The sequence below is a fragment of the Stegodyphus dumicola genome, chromosome 5 (genome assembly GCF_044657685.1).
Source record: "Stegodyphus dumicola isolate Sdum_Otavi_A_Nest chromosome 5, ASM4465768v1".
NCBI lineage: Eukaryota > Metazoa > Arthropoda > Arachnida > Araneae > Eresidae > Stegodyphus > Stegodyphus dumicola.
In genome coordinates, this window is record NC_140772.1 from 153,545,285 (window position 1) to 153,562,845 (window position 17,561).

At 33.2% G+C, this 17,561-nt stretch overlaps 1 protein-coding gene across 4 annotated transcripts in view; it reads left to right on the plus strand.

Moving 5' to 3' along the window:
• The window catches only part of LOC118180039 (VIP36-like protein), a 57,951-nt gene that overhangs the window by 9,537 nt on the left and 30,853 nt on the right, over positions 1-17,561 (plus strand). The gene's annotated exons all lie outside the window — the stretch shown is intronic.

A 17,561-nucleotide genomic window follows, 5' to 3' on the forward strand; every position in this document is an offset into this window, starting at 1 on the left:
CAGAATGCCTAAAGAAAAAGACCAAGAATAAATAAGTTTTTGTGTGAAATTTAGTATTAGTATTTTTTTTTTTTTTTTTTAAATTTAAAACCTTTTAATCTTATGATATTTGATTCTTGCGATTTCAAAAATAGTTGACTAAAATAGTTGACTAAAATATGAATAACATTTTAAGAAACCAAATGTAGGATAAAATTGTGTAAAGCAACGGGCGCAATGATAAAACTGTTTAAAGCAGTGTATGCAAGTCATCCTAAGTCAAAATGTCGGTTATGCATCTCTGTTATTTATATATATCTTTTCTGAACGGAACATTGAAAGGCGTGTTAACTGTGCTTTACTGAATTTTCTCTTTCAATATATGCAGTTTTCAAACGCATCGTAGTCTGGGTTACAAAGTATTCTTCCGAAAGAAATGCAAAATGCAATTCAAATAAATAAAATCAAATTCTGCAAAATTTATATTAATAAATATATTTAAAATGCTCAGTTCGAAGGAATAAATAGAAAATTTTAAAACAATTATCTGAAGAGACAATGCAACACAAACAATTAAAATAGAAGTATAAAAATTTAAAAATTACCTAAAATAATAACTATGACAAAAATATGTATAAAGAAAACTATTTGATAAAAAATAAACGCTTCACCTTTATTTACGCAGTTCGAATAGGTAAATAGAAATTTTTAAAACAGTTATTCGAAAAACAAAAAAAAACAAAACAAAAAAAAAAAAACATGCAAGTTAAACAATTAAAATGAAATTCGAAAAAGAAAAAATTACTTAAAATAATAAGTTATAATTAAAAAATAATATGAAGAATATTATTTGGAAAAAAGGAACGATGGTGACTTTTTTTTCCTGTCACGGGAAAGGAAACTAGGTTGCCATATATTAAGAAGTTCGCCAAGTAAACTATTCTTGGCGCAAACTGAAAAAAACGTGACAACATAAATTTGTGAATTTCTCCGTAAATTTCTCTCCAAATTTTACAAAATTTCATATTTAGGCGTAATTTGAATTGTAGAATAGAAATATGTAAAAACATTGCTATGTTATTTCAGAAAAAGTCCGATCTTGTGTCAAAATACCTATGTTAGAATAGTGCTATATATAAATCTAATATATATCCTAAGTCGCGCTTTCGAGACATGAAGAACGCAATTTGAATTTTGTCAATCGGCCCAGTAGAACGCGAGATATAGAACTGTCCCATTTTTTTTTAGCCGTGTACATCTGTAGCAATAATAAATAAAACAATATACCAAGATTTATAACATAAAAAAGCTAAAAACATAATGTTCACAAGCTTTTGCAAAGACATGTGACTCAGCGCATAACAATTTGTAGAATCCTGTACGAAAACTATTTAGCGAGGGATAAATGGAAATACATTGTGACCCTTGATGAAGCATGGGTTTACCTAAATGACCGGAAAAAAAAAAAAAAAAAAAAAAAAAGACTATATATTATCGAACACGAGGAAGAGGAAAAAATAGTACAAATCTGGTTCCGCCAATGCAAAGAAAATTTCAGTAAGGGGTTTATGATTGTCGCAGAGTTCTATTACAATGAGAAATTTTAAATAAGAAGAGGGAAAGATGTATTAAAAATCACCTCAACCTACTACCAATAAAATGTTTTACGTCGTATATTTGCAAAAGAAATTGTATTTCTTTATTCCAATGACTTTCAAAGAGTGGAACTTCATCAAGACAAAGCAACAAGTCATACTTCGAAACTCAGTCGCTTGAAAACACGAAGACTGATATAGGTATTAGATATATATAACTTCTCAACATATTCCCGCGAAGTCCCTGATGCCTATGGACGGTTGCATCTTAGGTCTGTTGGAAAGAGCTCTTTCTAAGCGCAAACGCACTCCTGTTGATGATACTAGAAAGTAGTGGAAGAGGAATGGAAATGAATACCTCTAAAAATTTTACGAAAAGCTTTTCTTTCATAGAAATCACGATGCAGACTTATAAGCCAGAAAAAAAAAAAATAAAAAAATAAATAAAAATAAACATTATTTAAACAGCTCCGAAATCATTCTAAAAGTGTGTAAAAGCCCTTTGTAATACTTACCCTCTTTTTTAAAATTCAGTTTCTTTTTTAATAAAAATGTTAATAAGATAAAAACTTTTACTTTAATCTTATTTTTTTATTGCAGTTATACTTTCAGAATAACATTTATTTACATTTACTTGCATTATCCATATTAGAGGCAATTGTTTTGGGTAGAATTACACGTATTTCCAAAAATGAATGCTTTTGCATTCATTTTTGGAATCTTTAATATTTTTGGAATCTTTAATCTTTAATATCAGTCACCCTTGATAATTAGTCCAGTGTTAATTCATTTACAGCAGCTTGAAGCCATCTTTTTTTATTTATTTTACATTAAATAAGCCAGAAATAACTCATAAAAAAAAAAGAAAACTGTGTCTTACTATCTTTTCACATTTCATTCTTGATAAAAGTTAAAGTATGGTGCCGATTCACCTGATTCTCCTAGCAGTATTTATAGCTTTTTCACGAATAGCCGCAAATGAAACAAACTATATATAGTTAGTTCTGAAGGAAATTAAATATGGACGAAACAGAGAAAAAATTTGAAATATACGTCTCGTTCAACGGCATATTTTGTATCGAAATATGGAAGAAGGAAATCTTTATACAAAGAATGAAACAACTGAATAATGCGGTATATTTCCTCTCTGATACCATTATTAATCTTTTAATGCCATTCCAAACCACTTTTGGGCTTAGGTCTGCAAAGCAAACTCTTAACCGCCGTGTTTTCCATAGCCAATGGAATCTGAATAGTTTGTTATGAAGAAATTAAATCCCGCCGGGCTCGAATATGATATTTATATTAGAAACTGGTATAAGAATTTAACTCATTACTGGGAGACTGTGCAAAATTGCTGGTGCCGGTTGCTTGACATTTTTTAGGTCAGTTCAGTCTATGGAGATCATTATTTTAAACCTTGCCTTAGTTCCAGTAATAAAATTTTAACAATGCAAACACTATTGTGAAACTTAAGCACTTTCGCGAATAAATTAATGCCATTAACTTTTCTCTTAATTCATCTGAATTATTTATAATAAATTTTTTTCATCATCCCTTTTTTGGATTTAATAGAAACCTTTCATTAACAATGCGTGTTTAATAAAGATTGCTAGAAGGCAACAAAATATGTTAGTTAATTCATATTTATTAATTCTGCAGCTTTTTACATTGACATTAAACTGCGTCAAACATAAAGTGAAGGATGTCTCCCTGAGCTGGAAGACAGCTACAAAAAGCGGTTAGTGGATATTCTGCATATAGCCCGATAATGAAAGCAAAATCAAGACTATAAAGCTTTTAAATTACCGTAAATACTGCCTACAAAGGTTTTTTTTTTTTTTTTTTTTTTTTAAATTTTGAGTATTTTGTTTCAAAGCCATGTTTCTTTGTGTATTTAAAAATCTGAAGTTAAACATCATAATCGATTTTTCATACCGAAGGCTTCACTTGCTTCGCCCTTGTCCCTGCTTTGTCTACACATATCAACATGTTTTGAATATAATATCAACAATTTTTATTATTTTATCATTAAATTTGAAATACACGCATTATATGAAAAATACGATGCTCTAGTATTTTAATGAATGTATATTTGTTTTGAGTTGGTTGCCTATAATTTTATCGCATCTGTGTGACGTTGTCACATGTCATAAAATATTTGCAAAAAACCTTAGTGCTTGCTTTCTCCCGCAACCAGTAGAAGCCTGATACCATTCAATGGCCATTTCATATTCAACAACCTAATACTTATTGATTTAATTATAAAGCTTCAGCTAGCCTTCCATTTTACTGTGCTCAAAATTCGAATAATAAAATAAAGAATCAGAAATGATTAACACAATAGATAGATTATAATCTCCAGTGTTTAGATACAACAATTTTCTAACCTACATTATCTCCAGAGTATTTCACGACAGCAGTTACTATTTTTCAAATGGCAAGGAAATATCTTCGATAAGTAAGTAAACTGTAGGATAGGTATTAAGTACAATACTGACTCGAGTTTAACACGGCGTTTTGATATTAAAATAGTTTATGGAATCATTATAATCTTTCATGTGTAATCTAACATTTATAAGATGTATTAAGACAATTAATGTCGTATTCTTTAACTTTTGCGTTAAAAGTCAATATTCGAATATAGAATTAATTTCCCGATAATCTTTTCCTCTAAGATATTCCCGATATTCTTTTCCTCTAAGACAGGCACAAAAATCGTACGAAATTTATAAACTATGAATTTTATTTTGTTAATGCGTTTTCACGCTTACAACGAACGCATTTCTCTGTAGTGAACTGATTCATGGTATCTAAACTTAAAAGCAACAAAGGCTCAATTAATCGGATATATATATATATCTGTGTGTGTGTGTGTGTATGCATGTATGTGCCACGTACAAATCTATGTACTATAAAACCTTAAGCGTATAAGGTATTTCTCCCGCCTTCTTAGCATGCCTTCGTGGTGTAGTGGTCGACACACCTGGCGCGTATTCGAGAAGTCCGTGGTTCGTGTCCTGGCGTGGGCATTGCTCATTTTTCATCTCTCCTGCTTCGAAATAATCTAATGTCTCTACAGCACTACCTATGTATATGTGCCTCCTACAAACATTATTTACACATAACCATTATTCTCTTTCTTTTGAAAATAAGGCCATCTTATATTCCATGCTCATTAATGTGGCTGCATTTTTACAACAGGTCATCGACATGTGCTTATATGTTTACAAATGCAGCCACTGAATTATGTTTTTAAAAATATGAAAAATGTTCATTATTTCCAACTTTGGTGACATGTCGCGTATGTGTTTAGTTCAGACGAAAGCAGTTTGTTGGAAATTTAAAATTCATATCACTTTGTTATCAGAAAGGATACATCAATCAAAACAAGATACAGCAGAACTCCAGTTGTTGTCCAATAAATCCAAAACTTCAGTTTCCTTGACTGTGGTTGTCCGGAACGATCGGTCTTTATGCGGTTTCCTGACTGTGGTTATCTAGATCGATCGCTCTTTATATGCTAATTGAAATTAAGCTTTTGTTAATTTATTTGTTTTCAATTTTTTCAGTGATTTAAATATCACAGAAACATAATACAGCGCAGCACATGTTTTCTACGGAGTCATTAAAAAGAAATAAGCATGCAGTATATTAGATTTTCCTGTAACATTCAGCAAGTACATTAATATCAAATCAGTTTTACTGCACATAATCATAATATTGTTCTTTGTTTATTTCCTGAATCACTGTTTAGCCATAACAATAACAAGTGCATCTTTTCAAAAAATAGAATAAACAAATGCGCTGGTTTTATATTAGTTATCTCTCTAAGCAAGGAATCTTTGTCTTATATTAGGCATTATATCTGTAATTTGTTATTTTCTGTTAGTTTTTTAATATACATTGCTTTATTTCTCATAAGATTTACCCATTCACATATGGATGTAATTTTTAAGGATAAATTGACGAAAATATTTTATTCATTTGAAATCTAAAATCTTTATTGAAATAAACTACGATACCTTATAAAACTCCCCAGTTTGATTTATATTAATGTACTCAGGACTTTTTAAGACAGATTATCTGGATTTTTTGAATAATCAAAACTGCTGTGATCTCCAGCTATTTGCGAATTCTGTTATACTTAATCCTCTCAGCATCAGTCGTGACTTGTTAAAATGCACCAAACGAGCTGTCAAAATGCCAGATGCAAATAGACATGATGCTGCGAACACTATGTTTGTACTAAATCATAAATCAATTACTTCAAGTTATTTGTTTCATTAGTAATGCATATTTATAGATTATATATATATTATATACACTGGTGTGCAAAAATTAAGGACGAAGTCGAAAAATTAGCATATCAGCTGAACGACGAGGCAGAGCGGACAGAAAGACCAATCAGGAGATTAAGTAAGGTGATGTGTGGTAGCACATGCGCAGATATGCAGGTAGACATAATGGGGGAGTGTCTGAGTAGTATAAAGCATGTTGTCGGTGTAAGATCAGTATTTCTGGCAAAGAGATTGCACGCCGTATAGCAGTTAAAATCACACCGAGTTGCTGCCTCAGCGAGAAATGGCGAATAATCAATCTGTTAGACACCATCTGGATGCTTTTACCCGAGGTGGAATCATTGGGAAGTTGGAGGAAGGCCGCAATGTGACAAGTGTGGCTGCAGAGTTCGGAATTGCTCACAGCATCGTTTCACGACTTTGGAGACAATTTCAAACTATAGGAACAGCTATCCGGGGGTTTAGTAGTAGTCGTCCCCGAGGAATCACACCCGCAGATGACCGGTATATTGCCTTACAGACCAGAAGAAACAGGCGGCAGACAGCGGGGGAAATCGCTAGACACGGGACACAGGCGACTGGACGACCGATAGCGCGTTTTACCGTGGCCAGAAGACTGCACGGTGGTGGTCTGTTTGCACGACGCCCTGTACGGTGTGTACCTCTAACGCCTGCCCATCGGAGAAGGCGTTCTCTGTGGTGCCGGGAACACCGGAATTGGAGAGACAATGAATGGGGACGAGTACTCTTTACAGATGAGAGCAGATTCAGTCTGAGTAGCGATTCTCATCGCATACTCGTCTGGAGAGAGCGGGGAAGGCGCAATCATCCCTCGAACATCATTGAAAGGGACAGGTATGGAGGTGGCGGTGTTCTCGTTTGGGGATGCATCATGCTTGGTAGTCGTACAGACCTTCACATCTTCGATGCAGGTTCAGTTAACGGGACCCGTCATTGTAACGAGATTCTTCTTCCATATGTGCGTCTTTTTAGAGGCGCTATGGGTATGCAGTTCCTTTTTATGGACGACAATGCACCGTGTCATCGCACAGTAGCTGCCGAACAGCTCTTAGAGAGTAAGGATATTGAACGTATGCATTGGCCGGCACGATCTCCGGATCTCAATCCCATCGAGCATGTATGGGATTTTCTAGGCAGACGCTTGGCAGCTCGTACCTTACCACCAGTAACGATTCCGGAGCTTCGATTGGCGCTGCAAGACGAATGGGCAGCAATGCCTCAACAGCTCATTGACACCCTAATTCTCAGCATGGGCAGACGCTGTGAAACCTGCCTAGCAGTCAGGGGAGATCATATTCCCTATTAAAGATCGGATGTTTTTTGCTGGACACCCATCACAGGGATGTTTCGGCCTTCAGTCGCATTGCGCTCCATGCTACTTTTTCAATAAAGCTTCTTTTTATCCCTCTGACTTCTCTTTTAGTAAGTGTTGCTTACATTACTCATGTCCTTACGTATTGCAGATCTTACGGTACTAAATGTGTTGATTTGGAAAACTTTTGTACAAAGTTATATTGAAAAAAACCGTCTCGTCCTTAATTTTTGCACACCAGTGTATTCAAGCGGGTGAAGCCTTTTTAATCGAGAACACTTACTTAGAAAGTAATCTGAGCTTTTGTCATTTTAAATTTAAATAAATATTTCAGTTATAGTAAAATATTTTAATTGCATTTTGTTCATGTTTTTAACAAGATGAAAATTGATTTCTGGAAGCTAAAATGGGCATTCTGCTGCATGTACGTTGTACCAAAAGACTACCAAAACACCAAATGTAACCAATATGACAGATTGATATGATAGAACCAGTATGACAAAATATGACTTTTTGAAAGGGTTAGTGTTTACATCACTACTTAAGAAGCTGAAGCGTTGTCAATCGGGGCTTTCTACATACAACATACGCTCACTATTTACATTCACCCTAATTTGTGTTCTGGAGACGGCTAGAAGAACAAAAGGTCAGAAAATAAGTAACATAAAAATAACTGGTTTATAAAACCTTATAGAGTAGGGGAGAAAGATTTTTAAGAGGTGTTAAGTAAATTTTGATCGTTAATATTGAAAAATTCTTCCATAACTTATTCTTTATTTGAAAATATTAAATGAGCTCATTCGTTTTATCAACTGCATCCTGTGTGCAAGCACGTATACCTCTGGGGCAGACAAGAAATGAGGCCATGCTTCTTTCTCTCTCCCTCTCTTTCTAGTCATGGGATAACTAGAATCCATAATATTTATATAATAAAATAGTCAAAATCTTTACGTACTGCAGGTGTACTAGCAATAAATGTATTCCTAACTCAGGAGCTCATTGCCCAAACGAAATATGCGGTCCTTATAAGGGTTTAGAAAGTTATAATATCCAAGTTGCATTCGATAAAATTTTCTTTGGTAATAGATTATTTAACAAATATGAAAAAATACCCCCCCCAAAATGGCAGTCAAAATATTTACAATTCAATATTATTGAAAAATATTTTAATTTATGATTTTTTATTAATTATTTAAAACCCAGAAAAGTTTTTCAACTAATTCTCTTTGTCTGCTGAAATATTTTCAAATAAATTCTAAGAAAAAGATAAGAAAAATTACTTTGCTAAGGGCAATGTTACGCATCCTTTCCCATATTCTTACTTGTTCGATATTCTGCAAAAGGAAATGTAGGTATATTTCGCTTTCGAAAGCAAAATACAAAGCCATTTGGCCAAAAAGAAGTTATAAGGTATTTTCTCCTTCCCTTCTGCATGCCTTCGTGGTGTAATTGGAAGCATACTCGTAGCGAATTCGAGAAGTCCAGGGTTTGAGTCTCGGCGAAGACACCGCACTTTTTTTACGTCTCAAGCATAAAAGCTCTACAAAGTGAGATAATAATCTGATAGCTCTACAAAGTGAGATAATAAACTAATAGCTCTACAAAATGAGATAAAAATTGTCCAGTTGTGGGAAAAAATGTATTGGCACGGCCAGAATGCCAAATTAGACATTTATAACATATAAAACGACAACATTTACTATAAATCTTACTATTATACAAAATGCATAACATCAGCGCAAGCGCACATATTCACACGAGCGCGCAAAAGAAAGAGAAAGTAATAAAATTCACAATTTAACAAAGCTGCATAACATAAAACAAAATAAAACTTTGCAAGGTACATTCTATAAAGCATTGTGCAGTAAAATAAGATTAGACGTTAATAATTTTATTCATAACCTTTATCGTTTCAAATACATGATACTGTTGTCTGTTTTGGTGCTTATCATAACAAATATATGATACTGTTGTCTGTTTGGTCTGTTTTGGTTTGTTTGTTAAATTAATTTTTGCATGCCAGTACAACACTTTGGAGCTGTAAATAATAATTTATTATTATTGGAAGAGATTTTACTGAAGGGTTCTCTTTTAAATGTCAAAGTGATTGGACATCCCCAAATGTAATGATTAATATCTGCCTTTACATTTAGTTTTCCACATTAAAATGTAACAACGCTTCGCAAAAAACGATTCAAACTCGACGATTCGAGATATACGACGAGATATTGTGGAAATTTTCTATATTCCTATAGCCTGACTCGAACAAAAATCTGACTGTAAACCAAATTTCGAAACTTCTGTTTAACGAGGTGTATACATTTCTTAGTGCGTCTCCATTATTCTATTCTTCTTGCCATATTTCTTTGAATTCTTCCCTAATCATACTTCGGAGGATGAACAGGAAGTGGTAATAATGATATCGTTCAAAACAGTTGAAGATTTCGAAAACTAATCAATCAGTTCATTGCCACGAATGTGACAACGAATTCAAAATAATTTGATATAATTTTTTTTCTCGTATGGATTAAAAAAAATATTTTAACTTCAAAAATACTAAACATTTTAATCTCATATGTTTGAATTTTTATAAACTTTGACTGCCTCTAAAATCTTTTGTGTCATTATATCGAAATACTTCTTAGGGATTATGCAGAGAATACTTCATTTATTGCGGCTTTGTCCACTTGACTAAGAGACTGCGCCATTTTGTACATACCTTGCGTAACGCTATTGATATAGCTAATTCGGATCTTGAACTCTAAATTTTGAGTACTGAAACCTTTCTAATGTAAACCAAAACCTTCTCTTGGTGAGCTTCCATAATGGATAATTGCACACACTTTAGTTTCTGCTTCTCTTTCTATAAAGACGTTATTTCTTTGTGCTTTCATCTATTTGCAATAGTATCAAAAAATATAAATATTCGGGAAATAGGCACGATTAAGAGTGCCAAGTGAGTTGTGGCAACAAATGTCGATTGAAATAAAAATGAATATTTAATCTTACTCGGCGCCAAGTTTTCTCTTCAATATGGATCTACGTTCTAAGCTATCTACGTGCTACGCTATCACATTACTACGTCTTTTTCTCTTTCTTATTAGATGCAGACACAAAATAATTTTAAAAAAAGAATCAAAAATAAATATTAAATAAAAAGTGGATAGGCAATAAAATACAAAATCAAAAATATTATGAAATATAATAGAAACAAACGTACTTAAAAATTTACACACTAAATTTGTCTAGCTTTGTATAATGGCTATTTAACTTTGAAGTAAAATTTTAATCAGTAACCCTATCCATAACATTTGTTACATGTTTCGTAAAAATCTTATTAAGTGATTATAAGATCGAGAATCAGTTCAGCAAATTTCGTTCTTATGCTAGACGGGGCATTAGGAAATACCTCACATGTAGCCAGATCTTCTGTGAAATACCTTAAGGAATGTAAGTGCAACAAATCCACATGCAACTTGCTCAGATATATCTGAGGTATAACATGCTTCCAAAACAATAATCCGCGATCACTTGCATGCATTAGGAAAAGTCAGTAAATTGGATAAGTAGCATTCTGTATGATTTGTCTGAAGATAAGTCCCGTCTCCCAGTCTGTTACTCACTATTTCAAAAATATTGTTAAGAAATGTACAGGCGCGGTGAGATGGCTTCCCCGCAAAGCAGTTTTAGGGTTGCCATAAAATGGCAAAGGAAGGCAGGGTTGACACATTTGGCGAGAAATCGCCCATTTGGCGATATACCAGGGACGGTTGGAGAACCTTCTAGAACGAATTCTTACCGGTTTAGTCGAGAATGTTCCCGAACACAAGCCGAAAGCTATATAAACCGTGCTGGTCTGCAGTCAGTGAGTGTGCTTCATCGAGAGAAGTGTGTGTCTCTCATCGAGAGTGTGTGTGTCTCGTCTAGCGAGTCAATCCCTGCGGAAGCAATCGCGTTGACAGCCGGCCAGCGAGTGCCGAGTGGGTCGTCAAGTGCCCCGAAAGAGTCTCGTAGAGCATCGTGGTTAGTGCATCGTCGAGAGAGCATGTTGAGCTCCGGAAACGACTGAACCGAGAGTCAGGAGCTGTGCTCTGTTGTGTCGTCGAGTGCATCGCGAGTTGTAGCGTGGAGAGTCTAGAAAGTACGTGGAGTTCCGAGAACGACCAAGCAGAGTCGGGAGCTGTACTCCGGAAAGCAGAGTCGAGTGCTTTGCAGGAAGCTTGTCTCCACCGTTATTGCCTGACAGTGTGAAGGCTGTGTCGCTGATTGTTCCAGCGTGTTTATAGTAATTCATAGACGACTGTAAAACGTGTTTCGGAGCTGTCCTGACAATACTGACTAATAAAGTGTGTTTCGATACTTCATCAAGTGTCGTCGTTATTCACTCCAAATGTACGAACCCCGTACGAACGTGAAGGAAGAAAATAACGTAACAACTGGAATGTTACATTATTTTCTTGTTACTTTACGTGTCATGTTTCTTGTTACTTTACGTTTCTTGTTTCGTTACGTGTCAGAAGAATAAAACGATAAAAACGTAACAATATTGATAAGAACCATTAGTGAATCATATCATTGTCTACAGAACGAAATGGTTCTTGTAATAATATAGTGCAATGTTCATTTAGTATTTAAGACTGGATGAGCTCTTATGTAAGATTTTAAAGCCGACTCTGCACTCAAAGAAGATTCTTTTCATGTGCTTTCGACTTCATAATGTTTGATGTGCTTTTAATTTCTGGATAAATTATTATTTATGTGGCAATGATTTCTAGCAAAAACGGTTGTACACATTATGAAATATAACATAATATCTCTAATTGTTTTTGAATAACGCACATTTTTGTATGCACCTTAAATAAATAACAGATTCAAAGGCTTTTAATAAGAGGTTAATTAATGCAGCCTATGAGAAAAATCGCTTTCATGATTTAAATTCTCTGAAAAGAGTTTGGTTGTTTAAACCGTTATACTGAGCATCCTTTAAAATGTGCCCTAAAAACTGAAGAAAGTTTCCGATCATAATCCAGTTCTTCAATAAATTTCTTTCTTTCTTTCTTTCTTTTTTTTTTTTTTTAATTTATATTAGAAGGAATCGATTCGCAAAAAGCGTTTATTAAGTCATTACCTAGCATCAAAAAGAGTCAGTGAATTTAAAGATGCCAAAGCTGCTCTCAAAGTTTTTTTGTTAATAGTTATCTGATGTGTTGCAAATAGAATAATAGATTTGGGTGTGATTCAAATTTGTCAGAACCAAATCTCTTACTTGGTAAATACAGTGGTAAATACGTGGTCGAACGTATAAAATATTTGGACACTAATAGTTCGTTCCGGATACAGTTACCATTAAATAAGCTTGCTTCATGAGGTATTTGTGTTCTCCTTTGTATTATATGAATATGAGTCAGTTTACTTTAGGAAATCCTTCCCGAAAACATTCTTTCTCTTAACAGATAGCCCTTGCATGCATCACTTAAACATCACTTTGACCCATCACTTAAATAATCTTACTTAATAAACAATCTACCGTAGCAGTCGAGTTATTCTCAAATGTAGTCGTTAGCATTAAAAAATATAAAACTGTGTGCGTTGTAAGATAAGAACATGCACATTGTATTTGAGACAGAAAACAGCAGACACATTATACCAATAAGAAAAAAGTTACACATTGTAATTGAGGTGAAGATGTTACATGCAGCATAGTTGCAGAAAAACGTATCATGCCCTGCTGAACATTATAAAGTAAAAAAGAAAAAAGGAGGTTAAGTCTACCTTATACATATGTAAAGAATCGTGTCGTACACCTGTTTTGTGTCAAGAAACATCGTTAATCGGTGGTGGTTAATTAATCAAAAACTGATTTGCTAAGTTTATTGCCACTTTTCCCTGTTTTATTCAGGGTTTTGACATTTTCAAAAGTAGTCATGCAAAACTTCTGGAATCAACTAATGGCGATAAATTTGTCACAAAAGAGTGCATGTACAAACAATCAAACTGACGATTAAATTTCCTTCATATTAAATTCGTATTCACAGTATAAATAATTCGTTGGCAACAAGGATAATTAGTTAGTCAGTTTAATTGAATACGGATAAAAGTACGTTGCCTATAAACCAGGCAGTAATCATAAGCAGCGTGGATTCGGCATTTCCTACTTTTATAACGTTAAGTTTGTATTTTAGCGTTAAAAATTTCTGCGAAGAATTTTTCCAAATTATCTGGGCTACCATGGAATTCGTCTTGGCCACAATTTAACAATTGTTGCCATTGAGGAAGACGTAGGATCTTTAATTTAGTTTTAAAATTATAACTGCTTAATAATTAAATGATTTAAAAACAATAAAATATCTTTTAAAAAATCTAAACTTTTTTTTTGCCAGTGGCAGACACTTGCTTATAACGGCATTGGCCACACCTAAAGCCAGAAATGGTGGCCATTTTATTGTAGAGGAGCCTAATAGGCGGCCACCGTTACTACCTATGAAGGGACAGACAATTTTATATCCATGCTTTTTCCAGGATTCAAACCCGGGTCCTTTGGTATCGCAGTCAGGCTTCCCTAACCACTATACAGTTTTGGGCGGCAAAATCTAAATCTTAAATCTAACTGATAAAATTTTTAAATGCATTTAAAATTTATAACACATGTTAGTGATTATGAGCATTATTATTAAAGATGTCGCTAATGCCATCCGTATATTATATAGCTTGGTACAGAATAATTTCGTCTCAAAACGTTTTAGCCTATTCCTAGCTAAAACAAAAAACACTATATTGCTTCTTTCATTTTGCAATTTTTGAATAAACTGTATAAAATAACAGATAAGTAATCCATAGAATTCGTTTAATAATTCTTTAAATAATAGTTTCTTATTCCTTGGTGTCTTCTATTTCGGAACATATGCAGTTAATTGATATAAGAGAGTAGCTGAAGTATCTGACGTTACCTGGCCTTTATACAGAGTGAAGAGGCTTCATTGATTGGGATGTTAGTAGTTTTTCGAAACCTAAGGCAGGCATTGAATTTCTTCTTATTTTGGTTCAAGGTGAATTGAGAAAAATTGTACCAAGCTCAATACTTGTTTTGTTATCAGTTATGTTTTCGGAAATGAGCTTTCGGAAAATCACCATCCACTTTGTTCGATTTCTTCACAATTTTTGAAATATTCGTGAAAAACTGAATTCGTATTTAAATTCTGCATTAAATGTTCTGCATTGCTCTGACAGTTCTACACGTTCCAAAGAGTCAATGAACATGGCACCATCTAACAGTGAGCTTAACATTCTAATATAAACGTCCTGAATGAAGCAATCCTTGTGGGAGTTTTTGAAAATCTTATACCGACAGTGATCTTGCTCTTGTTTTGAAGGTCTGGTATGCAAAATTTCATCAAGATCGGAATAAAACTGTAGATCTGTATGCATTACACTCACAAACAAAACAAAAAACGGACACTTTTCTTCACATGATTTAAATATATATTTATGATTATAATCAGTCCAACTACTGTAATTCTGATGACTCAGTTAGTAATCAATAATAATTTATATGGATTTGCAAATATTGTCTAATCGGTCATTTCAATTCTTGGCTGATTTTGATTGTTAGTAGATAATTATTCACTCGTTGGATGGTGCATAGCTGTAGACTCGTTGGTGAATCAGCTATTCTTACACTGCCGAAAATAAATAAGTAAATAAATAAGTGAGCTCATTAAATGGCATACTAAAATAATTAGACTCATTTTTGACAGAAAGTTTAATTGCCTTTACTTAATTCTCCCTTCTGTATTCTAAACGTTGCTCCATTTATAAAACTATAAACATCTCACATTCAGAGCATTTCTTCAAACTAAGCATTTTCTAATCAGGAGACAGTTATTTCATATGTAGCAATCTGTGCTGTCTTAAAAATGAACTTGTGGGAATCAAAATTTCCACCTTTTACTTCCTTGTACAAAGTAAAGGAAGTATTATAATTGCGAAAAATTTTCGGTATCACATTTCAACGAAAATATCCATTTTGATCTCTATCGAATGCAATTTAACGATGTTTTTCCGTGACATCTGTACGTAGGGACAAAATAAAGAACTCTTTTTGCCAAAACTGATTTAAAATAGCTTCAGAAGAGATTTTTTCGTGGCGTATGTATGTACGTACGTATGCATGTATGCATCACGCATAACTCAAAAACGAATAGCCTCAGAAAGTTGAAATTTTGTATGTGGGACTGCTATATCTCCTATTTTGGTTGCAGTCGGCCGCACCAAAAGTATATAAATATATGTATATATATGTTTACTCTGTTACTCGGCTCAGTGACCTCAGTTACTTTATTCTTATATATTTGTAAATTGTGCATTTTTGCTTTAAAAATGATTGAATTATGTTGTTCTTATCTTCCGGTTAAGGTTTTTATGTCTTTAGTTAACCTGTATGTAATACTCGTAGAATTATCAACAATTTAAAAGTTGTTTAAGTGCGGCTAAGCCTAATGTTTTTAACATAGCAGCCATATTTGTTTACATTTGAAACTTAGCAGAACAGTGGATTTGTTGCCAATCTAGAGAATCTAAGCTTGCTTCGCCACAACAAAGTCACGTCTTCTTTTATTATTGCGAATTAAATTATGCTTAATCCATTCTGGAATTATCATTTAAGTTATTAAATTATTCCATACATTGACTCGGCATAATGTCCACAACAAATTAAATCAGTTTCTACTCCTTCAATATCATTTTGCCGAGTGAGACCAAAAGTAAACTTTCATTTTTGTGCAGCGAAAAATCTGTCTTGCCCGCTGCCCGAATTCTTTATTTTTGCGTAGAATGTGTAATTTTAATTGTAAATTTTTTTAAAAAGTTTTTTTAACTGTATTTGGTGTTTTATGTCTCTCTATATCTTTAAACTTTTAAGAAGATATTTTGTGTTTTTATTATTTTTGCCTTTCCGCGAAGTAAAACTTGAATTAATTGAATGAGAAATACATCTCTAATGAATAATTTTGAGGAGAATATTTACGAGTAGCGCATGTGCATTAGGTATGTAACGCTGAATCGTCTGTGAAAAACTGTTTATTTTTTATTTGTTTAATTTCTTTTATACATCGTTTTAGATTCATTATAGTATTTGAATAGAATATGTAGCAACGATTAGCTAATTTTCCCGATGATAGAATTTTTTTCTGCATTCTGAATTATAAAATAAATAAGATGTAACGCTGTTAAGTGAACCTAGCCCCAGAGTATCGCTATGCTAAATAAATATAGTGAATTTTAAAAAGCTCATTTATTCTATTGTAATTTATGCGCTATAGACGAAGTAGATTTAATTCAATTCAATAATTTTAAATGAAATGCAGAAAAAATGCATATAATTTAATATTTCGTACAAGGAAGTCATGTCGCGTACACATCAGATTTTTTATTTTATGCGTTTAAGTTTACAAACGGAATTTAGCGTTTCGTCCAGAAATATAGGGTCCCTAAAACGAACGATATGATTTGAATTCTCTGAACAGCATTAAGCATAATTGCTACTCAACTGAAACTAAAACTGTTTCGAGCAGGAAGTTTTGAAATTTTGTTAACTTTAAAGGTGTTAGGATGAGTTCTCTTCATGACGCGATAGACGTCAAGTTTGTAAGCCCAGGTTTTCCATGTTCATACCAATGTTTTTCATGTTTCATGCATAAATAATGTTTTCCTCCAGTAGTTGGATTGGTGAAACCATTATGACGTACGAAACCATTTTTCCATCTTCCTCTTATTCTCAAGTCAAGTAAGCAAAACTTCATCAGGATCGGAATAAAATTGTAGACCTGTATGAACTGCACACGAAAAAAAAAATTCACTTTTGTTTATGTATAATACATGATTTATATTTATGATTATAATCAATCTAACTAGTGTAATTTCGCTAGCCTGTTTAGTAATCAATAATAATTGAAATGAATCTGTGTTTATTGATTTTAAATTGCTTAGTTTGTTAATTAATAGCAGAATAAATTTGAAAGAAAAACTAAATATCTTATGTTTTGCTCAAAGACAAAACATTGCCCGATGGAAGATAAAAACATTTTAATTCGAGCAGTGGCGACACATTTCTTTTAAATTTTTGAGTTTGTTTATTAAATTTGAAAGACAAATATGTAACGAGTGGCAAAACATTTCTTTTATTTGGCCAAGTTTTCTGATTAAATTTGAAACATAAATATCTTTTACTGAATTTCTACCAAAGTGCGTTATGAAATCTCGCTTTATTTTTATCTGAATTGAGTTTCTACGAAAGTACGTTAAGAAAGTATACTGAATGCTGTCAATGAGTAGTTAGTTATCTTAGATGGAATGACG